The 21,098-nt window shown below is 41.1% G+C and overlaps 1 pseudogene; it reads left to right on the top strand.

The window, feature by feature from the left end:
* Nucleotides 1–19,891: 19,891 nt before the first annotated feature.
* On the top strand, nucleotides 19,892–20,009 carry LOC126427111 (5S ribosomal RNA; annotated as a pseudogene).
* Nucleotides 20,010–21,098: the final 1,089 nt, after the last annotated feature.

Raw genomic sequence — 21,098 nt, 5'->3', positions numbered from 1 at the left:
CACTGGAACTACACATGGAATAAGGTTCTAGGATGCGATTTCGTATGACTGTCCCACGCACCCTGACAGCAAATTTGTACGTCAGTATGGTGACTCGACCTTTTCTGCTGCTGTTCACGAACAGAATCCCAGGGGGTGTTTTCCAACAGGATAACGATCGCCCACATACGGCTGTTCTTACCCAATATGTTCAATATAGAGTCGTCACGTTGCCTTGTCCTATCATCAGATCTGTCTCCAATTGAACACAAATGCACCATTATCGGACGACATCTCCAGCATGTGACTTTTCGCGGATGATGCTGTAGTATACAGAAAAGTTGCAGCATTAGAAAATTGTAGCGAAATGCAGGAAGATCTGCAGCGGATAGGCACTTGGTGCAGGGAGTGGCAACTGACCCTTAACATAGACAAATGTCATGTATTGCGAATACATAGAAAGAAGGATCCTTTATTGTATGATTATATGATAGCGGAACAAACACTGGTAGCAATTACTTCTGTAAAATATCTGGGAGTATGCGTACGGAACGATTTGAAGTGAAATGATCATATAAAATTAATTGTTGGTAAGGCGGGTGCCAGGTTGAGATTCATTGGGAGAGTTCTTAGAAAATGTAGTCCATCAACAAAGGAGGTGGCTTACAAAACACTCGTTCGACCTATACTTGAGTATCGCTCATCAGTGTGGGATCCGTACCAGATCGGGTTGACGGAGGAGACAGAGAAGATCCAAAGAAGAGCGGCGCGTTTCGTCACAGGGTTATTTGGTAAGCGTGATAGCGTTACGGAGATGTTTAGCAAACTCAGGTGGCAGACTCTGCAAGAGAGGCGCTCTGCATCGCGGTGTAGCTTGCTCGCCAGGTTTTGAGAGGGTGCGTTTCTAGATGAGGTATAGAATATATTGCTTCCCCCTACTTATACTTCCGAGGAGATCACGAATGTAAAATTAGAGATTCGAGCGCGCACGGAGGCTTTCCGGCAGTCGTTCTTCCCGCGAACCATATGCGACTGGAACAGGAAAGGGAGGTAATGACAGTGGCACGTAAAGTGCCCTCCGCCAGACACCGTTGGGTGGCTTGCGGAGTATAAATGTAGATGTAGATGTAGATCATCCATAAACAGCATCAGCCGTCACTTTATTGACCGGCCAAGTGTAACAGACATGGAACCCCATAATACAAACTGACATCCGGCACCTGTGCAACAATGCAAGCACGCTTGCATGCTTGCATTCAAGAGTCTGACGGTTAAGTCGGTTACTGATGCACCAGCAGTTCGCATTTTCAAGGGTTTATCTAGCGCTTGCATTAACCTGTGATCTTGCAATGTTAATCGCTTAAATATGTTACCTGGACAAATGTATTCCGAAATTTCATTACTCTCCGTTACTTGTTTTCTGGTGTACCGATTTTTTCCGTCAGTGTATAAAACGAATTCTGTAGTACAGCAGAGTGTTGTGCGTTTATTTGTATTCTTCGACACATTTGCATACTTTGACACATATAAAGAACAAATAAGTACACATAATATGAAGTTAATGTCTAATCTTCTCCCAGCAAATGCAAGTTCACTTTACAATATTTTATATAAAAATGCACAAAATTTTTAGGCCACACCTAAAGTAGACAAAAATGTGTTTCTTGATTTTCAAGAAGAAACTATTTCGTTGTTGTTGTTGTTGTTGTGGTCTTCAGTCCTGAGACTGGTTTGATGCAGCTCTCCATGCTACTCTATCCTATGCAAGCTTCTTCATCTCCCAGTACCTACTGCAGCCTACATCCTTCTGAATCTGCTTAGTGTATTCATCTCTTGGTCTCCCTCTTCGATTTTTACCCTCCACGCTGCCCTCCAATGCTAAATTTGTGATCCCTTGATGCCTCAAAACATGTCCTACCAACCGATCCCTTCTTCTAGTCAAGTTGTGCCACAAACTTCTCTTCTCCCCAATCCTATTCAATACCTCCTCATTAGTTACGTGATCTATCCACCTTATCTTCAGCATTCTTCTGTAGCACCACATTTCGAAAGCTTCTATTCTCTTCTTGTCCAAACTGGTTATCGTCCATGTTTCACTTCCATACATGACTACACTCCATACAAATACTTTCAGAAACGACTTCCTGACACTTAAATCTATACTCGATGTTAACAAATTTCTCTTCTTCAGAAACGATTTCCTTGCCATTGCCAGTCTACATTTTATATCCTCTCTACTTCGACCATCATCAGTTATTTTACTCCCTAAATAGCAAAACTCCTTTACTACTTTAAGTGTCTCATTTCCTAATCTAATCCCCTCAGCATCACCCGATTTAATTTGACTACAATCCATTATCCTCGTTTTGCTTTTGTTGATGTTCATCTTATATCCTCCTTTCAAGACACTGTCCATTCCGTTCAACTGCTCTTCCAAGTCCTTTGCTGTCTCTGACAGAATTACAATGTCATCGGCGAACCTCAAAGTTTTTACTTCTTCTCCATGAATTTTAATACCTACCCCGAATTTTTCTTTTGTTTCCTTTACTGCTTGCTCAATATACAGATTGAATAACATCGGGGAGAGGCTACAACCCTGTCTCACTCCCTTCCCAACCACTGCTTCCCTTTCATGCCCCTCGACTCTTATAACTGCCATCTGGTTTCTGTACAAATTGTAAATAGCTTTTCGCTCCCTGTATTTTACCCCTGCCACCTTCAGAATTTGAAAGAGAGTATTCCAGTTAACGTTGTCAAAAGCTTTCTCTAAGTCTACAAATGCTAGAAACGTAGGTTTGCCTTTTCTTAATCTTTCTTCTAAGATAAGTCGTAAGGTTAGTATTGTCTCACGTGTTCCAACATTTCTACGGAATCCAAACTGATCTTCCCCGAGGTCCGCTTCTACCAGTTTTTCCATTCGTCTGTAAAGAATTCACGTTAGTATTTTGCAGCTGTGACTTATTAAACTGATAGTTCGGTAATTTTCACATCTGTCAACACCTGCTTTCTTTGGGATTGGAATTATTATATTCTTCTTGACGTCTGTGGGTATTTCGCCTGTCTCATACATCTTGCTCACGAAATGGTAGAGTTTTGTCATGACTGGCTCTCCCAAGGCCATCAGTAGTTCTAATGGAATGTTGTCTACTCCCGATGCCTTGTTTCGACTCAGGTCTTTCAGTACTCTGTCAAGGCAAGGCAAGGCAAGGTCAAGGCAGCCTGTGTAGAAATTAAGTGCCAATTGTGCAGAACTATAAGGTTTTATTGGTGAAAAATGGCAGCTAAGAATATAATTTGGTGGCCCCAGAACTCTAGCCACGTGTTCATTACGTCAGTTAAAACTACATTATCGCCTCAGACCTTATATTACGTGGGTATTACACACTACTGGCCACTAATATTGCTACAACACCAAGATGACGTGCTACAGACGCGAAATTTAACCAAAAGGTAGAAGATGCTGTGAAATGCAAATGATTAGCTTTCCAGAGCATTCACACAAGGTTGGCGCCGGTGGCGACACCTACAACGTGCTGACCTGAGGAAAGTTTCCAACCGATTTCTCATACACAAACAGCAGTTGACCGGCATTGCCTGGTGAAACGTTGTCATGATGCCTCGTGTAAGGAGGAGAAATGCGTACCATCACGTTTCCGACTTTGATTAAGTTCGGATTGTAGCCTATCGCGATTGCGGTTTATCGTATCGCGACATTGCTGCTCGCGTTGGTCGAGATCCAATGACTGTTACCAGAATATGGAATCGGTGGGTTCAGGAGGGTAATACAGAACGCCGTGCTGGAACCCAACGGCCTCGTATCGCTAGCAGTCGAGATGACAGGCATCTTACCCGCATGGCTGTAACAGATCGTGCAGCCATGTCTCGATCCCTGAGTCAACAGATGGGGACGTTTGCAAGACGACAACCATCTGCACGAACAGTTCTACGACGTTTGCAGCAGCATGGACTATCAGCTCGGAAATCATGGCTGCGGTTACTCTTGACGCTGCATCACAGACAGGAGCGCCTGCGATGGTGTACTCAACGACGAACCTGGGTGCACGAATGGCAAAACGTCATTTTTTCGGATGAATTCAGGTTCTGCTTACAGCATCATGATGGTCGCGTCCGTGTTTGGCGACATCGCGGTGAACGCACATTGGAAGCGTGTATTCGTCATCGCCATACTGGCGTATCGCCTGGCGTCATGGTATGGGGTGCAATTGGTTAAACGTCTCGGTCACCTCTTGTTCGCATTGACGGCACTTTGAACAGTGAACGTTATATTTCAGAAGTGTTACGACCCGTGGCTCTACCCTTCATTCGATCCCTGCGAAACCCTACATTTCAGCAGGATAATGCACGACCGCGCGTTGCAGGTCCTGTACGGGCCTTTCTGGATATAGAAAACATTCGACTGCTACCCTGGCCAGCACATTCTCCAGATCTCTCACTAACTGAAAACGTCTGGTCAATGGTGGCCTCGCAACTGGCTCGTCACAATACGCCAGTCACTATTCTTGGTGAAATGTGGTATCGAGTTGAAGCTGCATAGGCAGCTGTACCTATACACGCCATCTAAGCTCTGTTTGACTCAATGCCCAGGTGTATGAAGGACGTTATTACGGCCATAGGTGGTTGTTCTGGGTACTGATTTCTCAGGATCAATGCACCCAAATTGCGTGAAAATGTAATCACATGTCAGTTCTAGTATAGTATATTTGTCGAATGAATACCCGTTTATCATCTGCATTTCTTCTTGGTGTAGCAATTTTAATAACAAGTAGTGTACCTGCGTAAGTAAGCACGGTAACTTTGAATCTTTGGATCTCGGCAACGGATAATGATAGCCCCGAGAACACGATCCTCAGAACATACCATAAAATTATTTGCCATGAATAGACATTATAAATGTGGCCATCCCAAATTGATACTTTCCATACAGGAAAACATGTTTTTTGGGATTTTCTCTGGAAATGCCCATTAAACAAATGATGCTTTTACAAGCCTTCTAAGGCCCACACTTGCTCACAAGAACTGCAAATTAATCAATCGATTTGCTTAATTGGCCTGGGCTGGAGAAAGTGTATAATGTTGAGTTTTTGACTATTCAGTTTTTGACTATGCACTGTACGATAGTTATTATTGTTCTTCCTGTAGGTATACAGATGGTCGTTAGGCCAAGGTCTACCTAAAACACTTATCCTTGTGATCAGTAGAACGGTAGTTATGACAGCCTGAAAAATCACGTTTTTGCGCGGAGCTTTTTGGAACATATTGGAAAAAGGCACTTTCGAGCGTGGACCGATTTACAAACTGTTGAATCTATGTGGCCAGTTGGCGTACTGCCTGTTGGCTTCTGTCTCGGGTTCTTCGCCGGACATTTGTTTAACGATTAGCGTTAAACAAACGTTGGCCGAAGAACCCGAGACAGAAGCCAACAGGCTACTTGTCAATGATGTATAGCTGTACTTCCTCCTGTAGGATATCAGACTTAACACACTTAATCGGACACAGTCGCAATGACTGCGGAAGGTCTTTAGCAGCGGAAAATTTGGCACTCTGGTCAACAATATTTTCTTGCTTCTAGCAAAAGGCGATGTACTACTTCTGAATTCACAGATTGTACCATTCCTTGTATCAGTACGGTTACATATGACAACTTCCGAAAGACGAAAACCGAATTTCGAAGATCGTTTTCCGTTGTGTACACATAAAGCCTGAAGCGGTTTTCTTACACCAGGTTTCTGATAGTTGTTTTACACAAATAGCCTCTGGAAATCAGCTTTTCCGGTTTCTGATTCAGTCAGCACAATGATTCTTTTCAATTAAAGATTAGAGGTAGACAGCTTCATACTCAGTCTAATATTTCTATTTCTCCAACCACGTTTCATAAACGGCTGTGCGTTTGCGTGGGACGGGAAATCGATTGTGGATGAGAAAATACGGCAGCCATTACGAGAATCGATATTGACCAGCCAGAAACGGTACTTGGAAAGCGGTTTACGAAATCCAGTTCTGGAAGCCCCATGTATACACGTCGTATGCAATTACAAAGCCTCACTTGTTATCTCTTCTCTATGAATCTGGCACAATGTGTACCCACCTGAATACAAAAACTGTCGTAATATTTGTCATATAGATCAGACAACTGATAACCTTTGGAATACTGAAATTATACAAATTACGAACTGCAACAATACATTAACATTCTGCATTCTTAGTTTACAATTTAAGCAATTCATAGAACTGCCTTTTGGGACAAATTTTATCACTATTTTGACGTCTAAACCCATAAATATACTAAAATTAAAATTTTATAGCTATTAATTTCTAACCAATAGCGCCTCAGTGTTGATTTTTGAATTTCACCAGCAGTTCAAAAATGTCCATCTTTCTGGTGTCAACGGTAAAGTAAGTATAGGCATGCACAGACTAGTCGACAAATTACTTTTACTGCTATTTGCTGGTGATGCAGAAGGAAGCTTGTTTTGGTTTGCTACAGGAGAAACTATAAAAATATCTCAAAATGCTGTATTTATGTGGAATGAAACATTCACTGGCAAAGAGAGCGGAATTTTTTATTTATCCAAAATATTTTAAATTAGATTAAATGTAAATATAAAATGACGTAAAACGTATTTTGTGGACGCAGATGAATGGTCAGGGCAGTACCGATGTTATCCGTGTCCCTGGTACTACTGCCAAGGCTGCGATTCCTCCCGCCCCCTCCCTCATTCTGGTGTTGCAAAACCACTTTCCTGCAATTTTGTCAACGCGTTTTATAATTTTATTAGAGATCCCAGCAATGCTTTGCAATTGCTAAATATGTATGGGAATGGGATATACATCCTAATCTCCTTCTCCCCCTCTTTCTATAACTCTCCTCCTCTCTCTCTCTCTCTCTCTCTCTCTCTCTCTCTCTCTCTCTCTCTCTCTCTTTCTCTCCCCTCCACCCCCCCCCCCCCTCCCTCAGTCTCTGTCCATCACTTTCCCCCGCTCCCTGTGCATCTCTTATCTTTGAGTTTTCCCTGCGGCTTCACCTGAAAAACCGCGTTTTCGCGCGGGGCTTTTTGGAACATATTGGGAAAGGGCACTGTCGAGCATGGGCCGATTTACAAAATAGTTGGGGCTATGTGGCCAGCTGTTCGCGTATTGCCTGTTGGCATCTGTGTAGGTTTCTTCGCCGGACATTTGTTTAACGATTAGCGTTAAACAAACGTTGGCCGAAGAAATTACCACCAACTAACATAAATTCAGTCTTTGTACATATCAAACATATGATCACCACCGATAACACTCTGAAATTTTGCTTTAAATTGTATTCTATTTCACAAAATATGAATAAATATGAGTATTCAATGCGAAATTGGCTGTTGTTATGAAAACATGCAACAGCAGATCTGTCGAACTGAACATCACTTTTTTGTTTGTTACGAAAACATATGACAGCAGAACTGTCAAAATGATCGTCACATTTGTTTCATTGGGAATTTGATACAAAAATACCATAAAAATTTCCGACTTTTCCAGTGGATTTATCAAAAATTTTCTTTCGTACAAACTTCGTCTCAGCAATTACGAACACAACAAAAAATCAACTCCATCGATCGAGCCATTCTCAAGTAATGATCTTTCATACATAGGACAATTTGATTTTAATTTAAATAGATAAGTTGGAAAAAAATTACGTATGGTTGAAAAATAATGCAAAAAACAAATTGATGTATCATTGTATTTCGTCTTCGTAAATTATTACTAGTTGCATACATTATAAATAAAGGAAAATGTGCAATAAAGAGTTTCGAACATTGTTTTTATTATAAATTTACTTTGCACTTCCTTGCTTTGACGATTGGTTATATAATTGAAATCAAGTTTAGAAGTTGTGTGGTATTCTATCGACAAGATAGCTAAATTTGACAGTCTGTTTTTACCCATACACGACCTCAATTGGTTTTTTAATCATCTTTAATTTTTTGGAACTGCGGTCAAAAGGTGCTGCAGTCTTTGACATTGTCAAAAATATTCTCAAAGCTATTTATATGCTTGGACAAGCATCCCTTAACCTATAATTTTTTAAAAAAAGCGCTCAGATAATCCAAATGGGAAGCAGATTCAATTCCTTTTATCAGCTCTTTCACCTGGAACTTCAAAACAGCTGTTTTGCTAACTACCACCACAGTATCAATATCTTTGCAACGTTTGTCACCAAAATTATCTGCACATTTTTCAAGGTTAAAGCGGAGCTTTCGTTTACAGTGTTTCTTGACAAGAAATTAAAGTAAGATGTGATATACGTGAGGCGCACGTATGTCAGAAGGAACATTGCATCATTCTTCTTAACAACGCAGGCACTGCAATCTACATCTACATCCATACTCCGCAAGCCACCTGACGGTGTGGGGCGGAGGGTACCTTGAGTACCTCTATCGGTTCTCCTATTCCAGTCTCGTATTGTTCGCAGAAAGAAAGATTGTCGATACGCCTCCGTGTGGGATCTAATCTCTGATTTTATCCTCATGGTCTCTTCGCTAGATGTACGTAGGAGGGAGCAATATACTGCTAGACTCCTCGGTGAAGGTATGTTCCCGAAACTTCAACAAAAGCCCGTACCGAGCTACTGAGCGTCTCTTTTGCAGAGTCTTCCACTGGAGTTTATCATCTCCGCAACGCTTTCGCGATTACTAAATGATACTGTAACGAAGCGCGCTGCTCTCCGTTGGATCTTCTCTATGTCTTCTATCAAGCCTATCTGGTACAGATGCCACACCGGTGAGCAGTATTCAAGCAGTGGGGGAACAAGTGTAATGTAACCTACTTCCTTTGTTTTCGGACTACATTTCCTTAGGATTCCTCCAATGAATCTCAGTCTGGCATCTGCTTTACCGACGATTAATTTTATATGGTCATTCCATTTTAAATCACTCCTAATGCCTACTCCCAAATAATTTATTGAATTAACTGCTTCCAGTTGCTGACCTGCTATATTGTAGCTAAATGACAAAGGATCTTTCTTTCTATGTATTCGCAGCACATTACACTTGTATACTTGAATAAAGTATCGTATTTATCCGCCGATATCAGGCAGCCACTTTTAATTAGAATGTTCTCCCCTGTACAGGCATTACACAATGTGTGCACAAGCAGTGGTTGGACTCAGGAACGACGACATACGAGAGTTTGGGTCTGGCCGTGGGTTGTGTACTGTGAGACAAAACGGTTAAGGCGACCACTCGCGTCAAACAGGAAATCTGGATTTGACTCAAGACCTGGCATAAATTTTCTAATGTACTCTCCCAGTTTGGTATGACATGTCCTTAAGACTTACCATGCGCGGATAGCTCTAAAAGTTTGAAGTGTCAATGAACCCAGGCCCTGCCACGTAAAGAGATCCCAGACACAGTGACGTTTAGACATCAGAATAATAGCTGTTATACGAAACCTAAAATATGTCAATGAGGAAGGGTTAACCTCTACTTTAGATCAAACAATCGAATCATTACCTGTATTAAATATTTTTATCATAATAATCACCATACATATTGGTTCAGGTTGCGTATTTGGCGATGAAAACACATGAAAAATCTTAAGGAACCTAACTTACGCAAGAGAAACGCATGATAATTTACCATAACCAAGTGGTAAAGGCTGTCAGTCTTGCTTGCGAGATGAAAGCAGAGCTCACCATTTGCAGCGTAGTCGACAGGACCGATCGCGGCCCTTTGGTACAGAGCCGAGTGGAAAGACAGATTCACAGACTCAGACCGTTCTACGACCATGTAGACTGCAGTTTCCTCGACTTGCGCCATAGGGTGGTTGGGTATCGGGGTCCGCTAAATAGGTCAGGAGTACACTATACGCTGGAGGGGGTTACATGGGTAGCAGGGGCTGTGTGGCGTGGACTGGTCGGTTTTTTTAGGTTAGAAGGTCTCGGGGAAACACAAAAAGGGCTTCAGTCGTTACCACAATTGTAAAATCTTGTAGTTGTGTTCAGAAAGTACCAGAGCTCCAAGCGCTAACAGCACGCACTGATGCTCAAATCGTTACAGGCACTGAAAGCTCGCTAAAGCCAGGATAAGTTTAGCCGAATTTTTTTGCGTAGACCTTAACGGTGTTCCGAAAGAAGAGACTAAACACAGTTGGCGGTGGTGTGTTTTTTGCTGTTAGAAGTAGTGTATCTTGTAGCGAAATTGAAGCAGGTAGTTCCTGTGAGTTACTGTGGGCGGAGGTAATTCTTGGAAACCGAAATAAAACAATAATTGGATCCTTTTACCGACTTCCCAACTCATATGAAACAATTTCTGAAAGGTTCAAAGAAAACTTGAGTTTAATTTCAAACACGTACAATTATAGTAGGTGGTGACTTTAATTTACTCTCGATATACTGGCGAAAATACGTGTTTAAATCCGGAATTACGCAAAAAACATCGTCCGAAATTGTGTTAAACGCATTCTCTGAAAATTATTTCGAGCAATTAGTTCATGAGCCCACACACATAGTAAACGGTTGTGAAAACAGCCTTGACCACTTAGCAACAAATAATCCTGAGCTAATAACAAGCATCAAAACGGATACAGGGATTAGTGAACACAGGGTTGTCGCAGCGAGACTGAATATTGTAACCCCCAAAACCTCCAAAAATAAAAGAAAAATATGCCTATTCAAAAAAGCAAATAAAAATATACAGGGCTATTACAAATGATTGAAGCGATTTCATAAATTCACTGTAGCTCCATTCATTGACATATGGTCACGACACACTACAGATATGTAGAAAAACTCATAAAGTTTTGTTCGCCTGAAGCCGCACTTCAGGTTTCTGCCGCCAGAGCGCTCGAGAGCGCAGTGAGACAAAATGGCGTCAGGAGCCGAGAAAACGTATGTCGTGCTTGAAATGCACTCACATCAGTCAGTCATAACAGTGCAACGACACTTCAGGACGAAGTTCAACAAAGATCCATCAACTGCTAACTCCATTCGGCGATGGTATGCGCAGTCGAAAGCTTCTGGATGCCTCTGTAAGGGAAAATCAACGGGTCGGCCTGCAGTGAGCGAAGAAACGGTTGAACGCGTGCGGGCAAGTTTCACGCGTAGCCCGCGGAAGTCGACGAATAACGCAAGCAGGGAGCTAAACGTACCACAGCCGACGGTTTGGAAAATCTTACGGAAAAGGCTAAAGCAGAAGCCTTACCGTTTACAATTGCTACAAGCCCTGACACCCGATGACAAAGTCAAACGCGTTGAATTTTCGGCGCGGTTGCAACAGCTCATGGAAGAGGATGCGTTCAGTGCGAAACTTGTTTTCAGTGACGAAGCAACATTTTTTCTTAATGGTGAAGTGAACAGACATAATGTGCGAATCTGGGCGGTAGAGAATCCTCACGCATTCGTGCAGCAAATTCGCAATTCACCAAAAGCTAACGTGTTTTATGCAATCTCACGGTTTAAAGTTTACGGCCCCTTTTTCTTCTGCGAAAAAAACGTTACAGGACATGTGTATCTGGACATGCTGGAAAATTGGCTCATGCCACAACTGGAGACCGACAGCGCCGACTTCATCTTTCAACAGGATGGTGCTCCACAGCACTTCCATCATGATGTTTGGCATTTCTTAAACAGGAGATTGGAAAACCGATGGATTGGTCGTGGTGGAGATCATGATCAGCAATTCATGTCATGGCCTCCACGCTCTCCCGACTTAACCCCATGCGATTTCTTTCTGTGGGGTTATGTGAAAGATTCAGTGTTTAAACCTCCTCTACCAAGAAATATACTTTTGAATATAGAGTTTCATTGAGTTCTGTCAGAACTCATTTCTTACCAGTAAAAAATTCCCGCCCTTCATTCAGTTTATTATGTACGTACGCACATTGCACTTTGTAGCACGGAATTTTCAGTCAAATTTTTTTAATGTTGCTGTGCTGCTGTATGCTGTGCACCGCTTTCGAGAAATTGTAAATATGTTTGTCTCGACACAAGGTTATAGTTTAGCGCCAGCAAATCCTTTGTAAGTTCAGTTGTGGTTTATTTCAGAAGTTAGGCTACATTCAGGGTAGTACTGCGTTTCTATAGAAACAATTAGCTTCAATTTGTAGACAGTGTTGAGCGAATCATATTAAATCATTGTATAATTCAGTATAGTCGGAGTTTTGCACAGTACGCTATTAAGTTAGGAAACGGTTCGCTATGTAAACGCTTTTAAAACGTTTAGGTAGACAGTTTTAGGAAGATTCACTCAGATAGAGAGAAACAGACAAGCAGTTAAGTAACAACCCTGTAAGGGGTTCATTAGAGGTGCATTAATATTCGCTAGTGCACTTGAGCAGGTGTAATTTCGATGGATTGCTCACGCGCTGCCTGCGATATGAAATATCTGTGCTACAACAGAATCGCAGGTCAGAGCAGTGTTCGCAATAAGTCGAGTTTAGTGGTTCGCAGAAAGTAGTCGTGTTTTGTAGCTCGCTCAGAGCACTTGAATTATGGAGTTCGGACACGGCAGTGCAGCGGTTGACTTGTGCTGGGCCGGTCGTGCAGAACGATGGAGGTGCCTGAGCGATGTGGTATAAGGTAAAAAAATATATATGTTATTGTTCTTTGTTGCCACGCGCATATGTTAATTGCCACAACTGATTTAACCACAATTGTAATGTTAAAGTCCGATGTAATTCCTTGCAGAAATGTTTCAATAATAACTTTTGTTCCGAAGAAAACGTTTGCCAGTCATTTATCTGAGTTTAAAGATTTTACGAATTTTTCCTGTGCATACTCATGTTGATTAAGCAAAAGAAAATCAGTTTTCCTACAAATGAAAATCTAGTGGCCAACACTGCACTGGGCTGAGCTAAAAAATTCTTATAGGAGCAGATATATAGATAGCGTAATTCGGCGACATTATTGTGAGGTAAGAATTTTTCAGTTTATTCTGGATGATTTCACAGGGCCATGACGCAGCGCTGCTGACGTCAAAACTTATTAATCTCGATATGCAATCAGTCTTTAATAGAAGGTCACATTAAAACTTGAAATTTTTTAATTGGAAAGAAATTATTCTATTGGGAACTTAAACGAGATTTTTCTGTTGGGAGGTTACACTAAATACGAATATTATAATAATTTTTCTGTTGGGAGTTTACAACCCAAGTGCAACACGGTATGGAAGGCAACCACCGTCCCGACCAACTATTCTGGCCTGTCGTACGTCGTTTATGGAAACAGGTAGTGTTCTCCATAAAAAGGGTGCGTGTCGCCCATCCATGTATCAGCCTACCGAATTGTCATAACGTTCATATACGGGGTTCACGGTGTCCACATGTTACACGTGAAATGGATAGAGACAGTCCAAAGGTGAATGCTTGGTGCGGACTGATGCACAATTGTATCACTGGTCCAGTCCTGTTCGTCGAGTCTACCGTCAACGGTGGACGTGTTACAGGAGTTTGATGTGCCACAACTGGAACACGTGGAATCTGACGTGACATTCGAGCAGGATGGAGCACAACCCAACTGGTCCCTAAACGTCCGTCAATTTCTAGATGAAAAGTTGCCGGGTAGGTGGATTGGACGAGATGGCTGCCACGATCCTCTGATCTCGCACTACTAGAATTCTTCCTGTAGGGTGTTGCAAGGCATTTTTTACACCGATCCAACGTTTCAAACCTACAGGACTTTAAGGCACGCATTAGCAGTGCATCTGAATATGTCGACGTGGACATCTTGAATCGCACGGGAGACAAATGGAATTCTGGCTAGACATTATCCGTGCCACTATGGTTGCACACATTCATGTGTATGAATGAGAAAACAAAACTTTATGAGTTGAAAATCTTTTTTTAATGTCTAGTACAGTTTTAAAGATATTAAAGTAGTAAGTGGTAAAGATAATTTATGGACTTGCTATACATTTTGTGAAACAAAACATTGTCTGTAGTAGGATGTAAGCTATACAGCCTCCTACGGATAGCGTTTTCCCTTATAAAACTCTAGGAGGCTGTGGACCCCCTTGCGAACAAAATACATTTTTTTTTTCAGAGTTCGTGTTAGATACGCTATAGTATTACAGTTCTCTGTGGAAACTTTCAGGAGTTCTGTAGAGTTTTACGAAAGGAAATTTTGATCACAATTCTGATTAGCTGGATAAGTTCTTGATAGATATGCAGTAGTGTTAGGGTTCTCTGTACAAAATGTGAATGGTTCTGCAAAACTTCGTGAAAGCAGTTATGACACAATTCTGAATTGTTGAGTAGTTGTAGATATGGGCAAATTCGTTCATCTTTGGTAGCTTGTTCACAGGTGATCGTTCCTTTTTGGGAACAGTTCATTTCTATTACTTCACCGTTCCTTATTTATCTTACTGTGTGCTATATGGATTTCAGATGAATTTCCGAAAAAAAAATAAATAAATGAATAAAAAAATCACGTACACACAAGTGTTACTTCCACATTATAAATTCATTAATCATCTAATGTAGTCAGGTTGTTTATTTCGATTTCCTCAGCTGAATGAGTACCTAGAAGCATCACATCAGTTGCGTGATGCAACAGTCCAGTGACCGCAAGGCAGTCAGAGATAGGCCCGGGCAAGATGAACGGAAGTACGGATTACGGAACCTGTTTACGACACATCATGGACAGGAGTTGTCATTCACTGTCGAGGGAAGCTCGTAGTCGTAGAAAGCACAATCCCTTGGTAAATTAGCTACACACCAAAATGTAATACGGAGTGGGAAGCGAAAATTTATTTGGAAAATTATCGATTTCCGACTCAGGAGCTAAGAAACTGTATCTAAAATTAGAAGATTTGTATCAGTAAAGGCGGCAACTACATAAATATGCTGGGAAGTCGTCGAAACTTAACAGGTGGAGAGAAAGAAGACATTTTTTAAAAAAAACTTTGAGGACATAGCACACGTCATTGCATTGAAAATCTATACAATCCAGAAGTATAAGCAGTTTTTGATCAGTCAGCAGCTGAAATGTTCCCCAACGTACATGCATGGAATCAATCATCAGTTAGTTGAGAAAGAGAACTTCCTCGTGAGCACAGGCAGCCACTAACAGACTAGAGTGAAACGAATACGAAAATCAACGAATCAGTAAATTACGTATTAATGTACGTGAAGATAAATTATATACGCAAACGTATTTGAAAATAAAATAAAAGATAAACCCGCTACTGGTTCAATGCTGGTACTTTTACGCCTATTTCGCTGTTCAACTTACTACGGAAAAGGGCACGAAAAAGTTGTCCACGAAATTCGCGCTGTCACAATGGCATAAAATACTACTCCTTTTAGTGGTATCTGTGTATTCTGATTGAAAACATTTTGGAGAAAGATCTCTTGCATTAACCTTGCAGGCATCAGATTTATCAGAAGATTACACTGGTAGTTTTTGAATTAACTCTGAATAATCTCAAAGAACCATTATATGGAGTATCTTTCCGTACTCCAAAGGGATCCATTATGTTAAGCGGATTGAAATATTTTGTGTTCCTTGATAAAAAAATGGAAATGTCGTGTGGCTAGGGCCTCCCGTCGGGTAGACCGTTCGCCTGGTGCAGGTCTTTCGATTTGACGCCACCTGCGCGTCGATGGGGATGAAATGATGATGATTAGGACAACACAACACCCAGTCCCTGAGCGGAGAAAATTTCCGACCCAGCCGGGCCCTTCGGATTGACAGTCTGTCACGCTGACCACTCAGCTACCGGGGCGGACTGTTCCTTGATGAAACTGTGTTGCGAGCAGTAGAATATATTGCAATTTGTTCTGCTTGTATTTTCCTTTCTGCTAGATGTGTCCTGTGCTGCTTTAGACGCCGAAGCTCTGTACTTGGTTTTCTACATCAACATCTACATATATACTCCGCTAGCCACCAAGCGGTGTGTGGCGGAGGGCACAATTCGCGCCAAAGTCATATTTCCCCCCGTCTGTTCCACTCGCGGATCGCACGAGGGAGAAACGGCTGTCTGAGTGCCTCAGTACGAGCTCTTATTTCCCTTATCCTTGAATGATGATCATTACGCGATTTGAAAGTTGGTGGTAATAATATATGCTCTATATCCTCGGTGAAGACTGGATTTCGGAATTTAGTGAGCAGCTCCTTCTGTTTAGCGCTTCGTCTATCTGCAAGTGTGTCCCACTTCAAACTTTCTATGAGATTTGTAACGCTCTCGCGATGGCTAACTTTACCAGTCACGAATCTTGCCGCTCTTCTTTGGACCTTCTCAATCTCTTGAATCAGACCAAACTGGTAAGGGTCCCATACAGGCGAACAGTACTCTAAGACTGGACGAAATAACGTATTGTAAGCTATTTCCTTTGTTGAAGGACTGCATCGCTTCAGTATTCTACCAATAAACCGCAATCTAGAGATGGCCTTACCCGTTACTTGTGTAATCTGATCATTCCGTTTGAGATCATTTCGAGTAGTCACACCCAGATACTTGACTGATGTTACCGCTTCCAAAGACTGATCATTGATTTTCTACTCAGACATTAATGGGGATTTTCGCCTTGTTATACGCAGTAGGCTACACTTACTAATATTGATAGATAACTGCCAGTCATTGCACCGCGCATTTATTTTCTGCAAATTCTCATTGATTTGTTCACAACTTTCGTGTGATACTACTTTCCTGTAGACTACAGCATCATCGGTAAACAGTCTAAGGCCACTGTCGATACCATCAATCAGATCGTTTATGTAAATCGTAAAAAACAGAGGACCTATTACGCTGCCCTGGGGCACACCTGAAGTTACTCTTGTTTCTTTTGAAGTTACCCCGTTCAGGACGACATACTGCTCCCTGTCTGTTAGAAAACTTTCTATCCAACCGCATATGTCATCGGATATACCGTAAGCGCGCACTTTTTGGAGCAAGCGACGGTGCGGAACGGAGTCGAACGCCTTTCGAAAGTCGAGAAATATGGCCTCAACCTGGGAGCCGGTATCTAGAGTCTGTTGTATATCATGCACAAAGAGGGCCAGCTGTGTCTCGCATGACCGCTGTTTCCTGAAACCGTGCTGTTTTCTGCAGATGAGCTTCTCACAGTCTAGAAAGGTCATTATGTCTGAACACAACATATGTTCCATGATTCTACAACAAATCGATGTCAGTGAAATTGTGCAGTAATTATGTGCATCCGATTTTCTACCCTTTTTATATATTGCTATGACCTGGGCTTTCTTCTAGTCTCGTGGAACTTTCCGCTGTTCCAATGATCTCTGATAGATGACGGATAAGAATGGTGCTATATTTGTGATATACTTGGTTCTGAGAACTCTTTCAAAACTTCATAAGTCTCTATCAGCTGTCGATAGTTATATTCGCGTGTGGCTCTACAAAACTGAAATGTCATTTATGATTCTTGACCACTGTTCTGTCACTTTAATCTTCCACATCAAAAATTAAAACAGGAACTACAATTAAACGTGAAGCAGAACAGACGGAGCTACGTGATGATTCAAGCAGGGATCTATCAAATCTAAAAAATTACGACTGATGGGACCGACGTGCTCGTTTCTAATAAAATAAGAGTATATCTAAGCAGTTTAATGCGAGTGACAAGTTCTTTAAGGCAGATTCTTTATAGTAGCTTGTAAATCAAGAAACGCTCTAGACCTAGTTAATAAACTAAACGTTGTAAATTATCTGATTGATAGCTCTATGTTTGAGGAACAGAAGCTATATGTACTTCAGGCAGTGTCTGAGTATCCCCCAAGGTTCCAGGACAAAAAAAAGACTGTTAAAAATAAGCATGTTTAAAAGAAAATGTGGTTTTATCGCTAAAATTGCACCTATGGTTATTAACTAGTAGGTTTTTTTGGTTGCTCTATTAAAGTTTTCGCTGAAAAGCTGCTTCTTAACAACATATCTTAAGATAAAAACTAAATGTGAATTAATGCCATTTTACGAGTTCCCAAATGGAGACGCAAGCTTTCGCCTTCTCCTACGGCGCCGAAATCGCGGACAACTCTTTTTTTATATGAAGATAAACCAAACTAGGCGGTAGCACAAGAAAACAACCAGGTATGGAGAATATTTTCCTGAACGTCATGAAAAGAAATGCGGAAATCGAAAGTTTTATGTAAACTTTCTTACACAACAATAGAAAAAAATTAAGAGTTATGTTAAAAACTACTGCTTAAATCAAACAGAAGAAACCCAAAAAGCCTACGGAAAAAAGAGAAAAACAAACTTACCTTGCAATAAGTTTGTTCCATAGCCGATCTAGACGAGGAAGAGATTAGTAGATGTCTTTGCTTTCTGCCCGAAAGGTATGTATATTACATGCAAGTTATTTATTACATAAATTATATAATCATTATAAAAAGTGGAAATGGAATGTGAAGCCAGTGACTACTTGAGAAAGAGGGAATCCAAGACAGGAACGCCACCTGCCACGACCAAAGCTAACGGTGAACGACAAATCTTGGAAGTCGTTCCTCGGTCCTTGCGTTGACTTTGGACCCGTTCGTTCGTGAAAAATCCATCTATTGCTATTATACATTAAAACGTATATCCTTTTAACTTCCCTGAGTCGTTCGCAGGTCTTAAGGTATACATACATTAATCAGTTTTTGAACGACACTTTAAATTATTCCAAACTGAGAAGACGTTTCAGTTCCGGTAGGTTGTACATTTTTATGGGCGGTATCGATCTTATTATCAGCTACACCAGAGCGACTGCACAAGAGCACCGACTGAGCGGGTATAACTATGCTGTCGAAACCAGCGTGAGCAATATTGTTGCGTATAGCCCTTACATCTTTATAACAATACTATTTGGCTTCACCAGAGTATTTTATTGGCTTTATGTCACTTTACGTGTTTCGGCGTATCGCCAATTTCGAAAGATATACAATAAAATGTTTATCCATGAGGGATATGTGATAACGTCCGAAACAGTAAGTACACCATGACAAGCAAATGAAACTTAACCCTTAACTTATGAGGTGACTTTTCTGCAACGTAAACCACAAGGTGGGTTCTCTGGTACCCCTATGTTAAAATAGACATTTAAAGCTCAGACCATTTGAAATTTTTGATTAACGTTATATTTTTATTACTATTATTTAAGTGTTGTTTAAATATTTCGTGTTGCTTTTATTGCATAAATAAAGCATGCAGTATATTACTTTTTATCACACATTTACTTTTGTGTGGTGTTTTTTTTAAATAGTACACAGAAATGAACTGTTACAGAACTCAATTTTACGTTTTGAAAAATTATAATATCTTTGTAGCAAGTAAATTTTCACATGAAATTAAGTTCCAGTGTTTAAAATTGCACTTGATAGGTGCAAAAAGTCTACAAAACTGACGTTCTATGCTAGATCTATGTTTTTTATTTTATGAGCACTCAAAACATATTTGATTTTAATTAACATTTTACGTATTGTGTTAGAGAAACAGAAAGGTGCACATCACAGTTATCTTAAAGTTCTTCTTTTGAATGATCCTCTTGTTAGCACAACTATGATCACCGGCTACTGTAAAATCGTCGCCTGACATCTTCTTCCATCCACTGACTAACAGAGATATTAGAATACACGGCAGGGATCACGAGGTGTGTGCGCGGTAGCAAGCTGGGCCGCTGACGTCAGAGTGAACTCAACTAGCGCCCAGGAGCCCGCAATTGCCATAATGTATTGTGTAATAACTGCGTTTCCCAGCGGAAACAAGGTTATTTAGAGCAGTGTGAATTTTTATTAGTGGTCAGTTACTGAGTACAGAGTCACACCGTAGTTATCAGTGTATTGAGAAATCTTTTAGAATCAAATTTTAAGTGAAAACAAAGGTTGCTACGCGACAACCAGTTCTACGAATCACAGTAGACAAGTGGGTTAGGAATAAACTTTCATATAATTTCTAAAAACAATAAGACGAAACGAAAATGGATAAATGCCAACGGCCTTGCCGCAGTGGTAACACCAGTTCCCGTCAGATCACCGAAGTTAAGCGCTGTTGGGCTGGGATAGCACTTGGGTGGGCGACCATCCGGTCTGCCGGGGGCTGTTGGCAAGCAGGGTTGCGCTCAGCCCTTGTGAGGCAAACTGAGGAGCTACTTGATTGAGAAGTAGCGGCCGCGGTCTCGGAAACTGACATACGGCCGGGAGAGCAGTGTGCTCACCACATGGCCTCCATATCCGCATCCAGTGACGCCTGTAGGCTGAGGATGACACGGCGGCCGGTCGGTACCGTTGGGCCTTCATGGCCTGTTCGGGAGGAGTTTAGTTTTTAGAAAATGGCTAAATGCTTGTAAATATGCAGATTCGTTTTCAGTTGAAGATACTCGTGTCAGCTCAGTTCAATTTTATTGGTTCAAATTATGAACGGGAGTTGAAACCAGAACTGTTGAATAGTCCTTCGAATCGCCATTTGAAGACTGATCCTGTTCCAGCCCTAAATCTACCATCCTCCGGTGCTTTTCGGGGTGTAGTGCTGAGCCTAATAATGAGAGAAATATTGGGGCACAGAAACGAACCTGCCATAAAAAAGGAGAAGATATTTCACACGTAAGTAAATTACCAAATGACGAAGAAATTACTACTACACAAAACGGTAAACGCGAAACTTAACACTGCTGTGAATGCGAAAATCCATGCGTACGCCAACAATTACAAAGTATGGTAACAGAGATAAAAGACGTTCGGCAAAAGAATACAGATTTACAGGATCGTCTCTATCTATCTATCTCTATCTCTCTATCTCTCTCTCTCTCTCTCTCTCTCTCTATATATATATATATATATATATACCACTGTGTTACTGAAATTAAAACATCTTCAAAAAGTGATACGTGGCTCTTTTTCTGACTCTCAACAAGTGGTTATAAAAGGACGATGTAGTAACTGATCATCCGAAGATACTGAAAAGGCTGCGACCTTACGTCGCCTACTTTTTAAAGCGTTATCTTTTGTCAGATACGTATTGAAATATCCTCTTCCTAGTGAAGTCACTACTAAAAGAAGACTCAGGCAATTTACCGATCCATTAGGTTTTACTTAGTGTTTTGAAAACTCAGTCAAAGTTATTAACAAAATTTGAAACAGACAAAGTTCTTAGCTTCGATGAAATAAAAGTAAACAGTGATTTATGTTTTAACTACGC

Source organism: Schistocerca serialis, chromosome 1, assembly GCF_023864345.2.
Source record: "Schistocerca serialis cubense isolate TAMUIC-IGC-003099 chromosome 1, iqSchSeri2.2, whole genome shotgun sequence".
NCBI classification, from domain to species: domain Eukaryota; kingdom Metazoa; phylum Arthropoda; class Insecta; order Orthoptera; family Acrididae; genus Schistocerca; species Schistocerca serialis.
The sequence above is the reverse complement of the archived record's forward strand: the minus strand, read 5'-3'. Positions and strand labels throughout refer to the sequence as shown.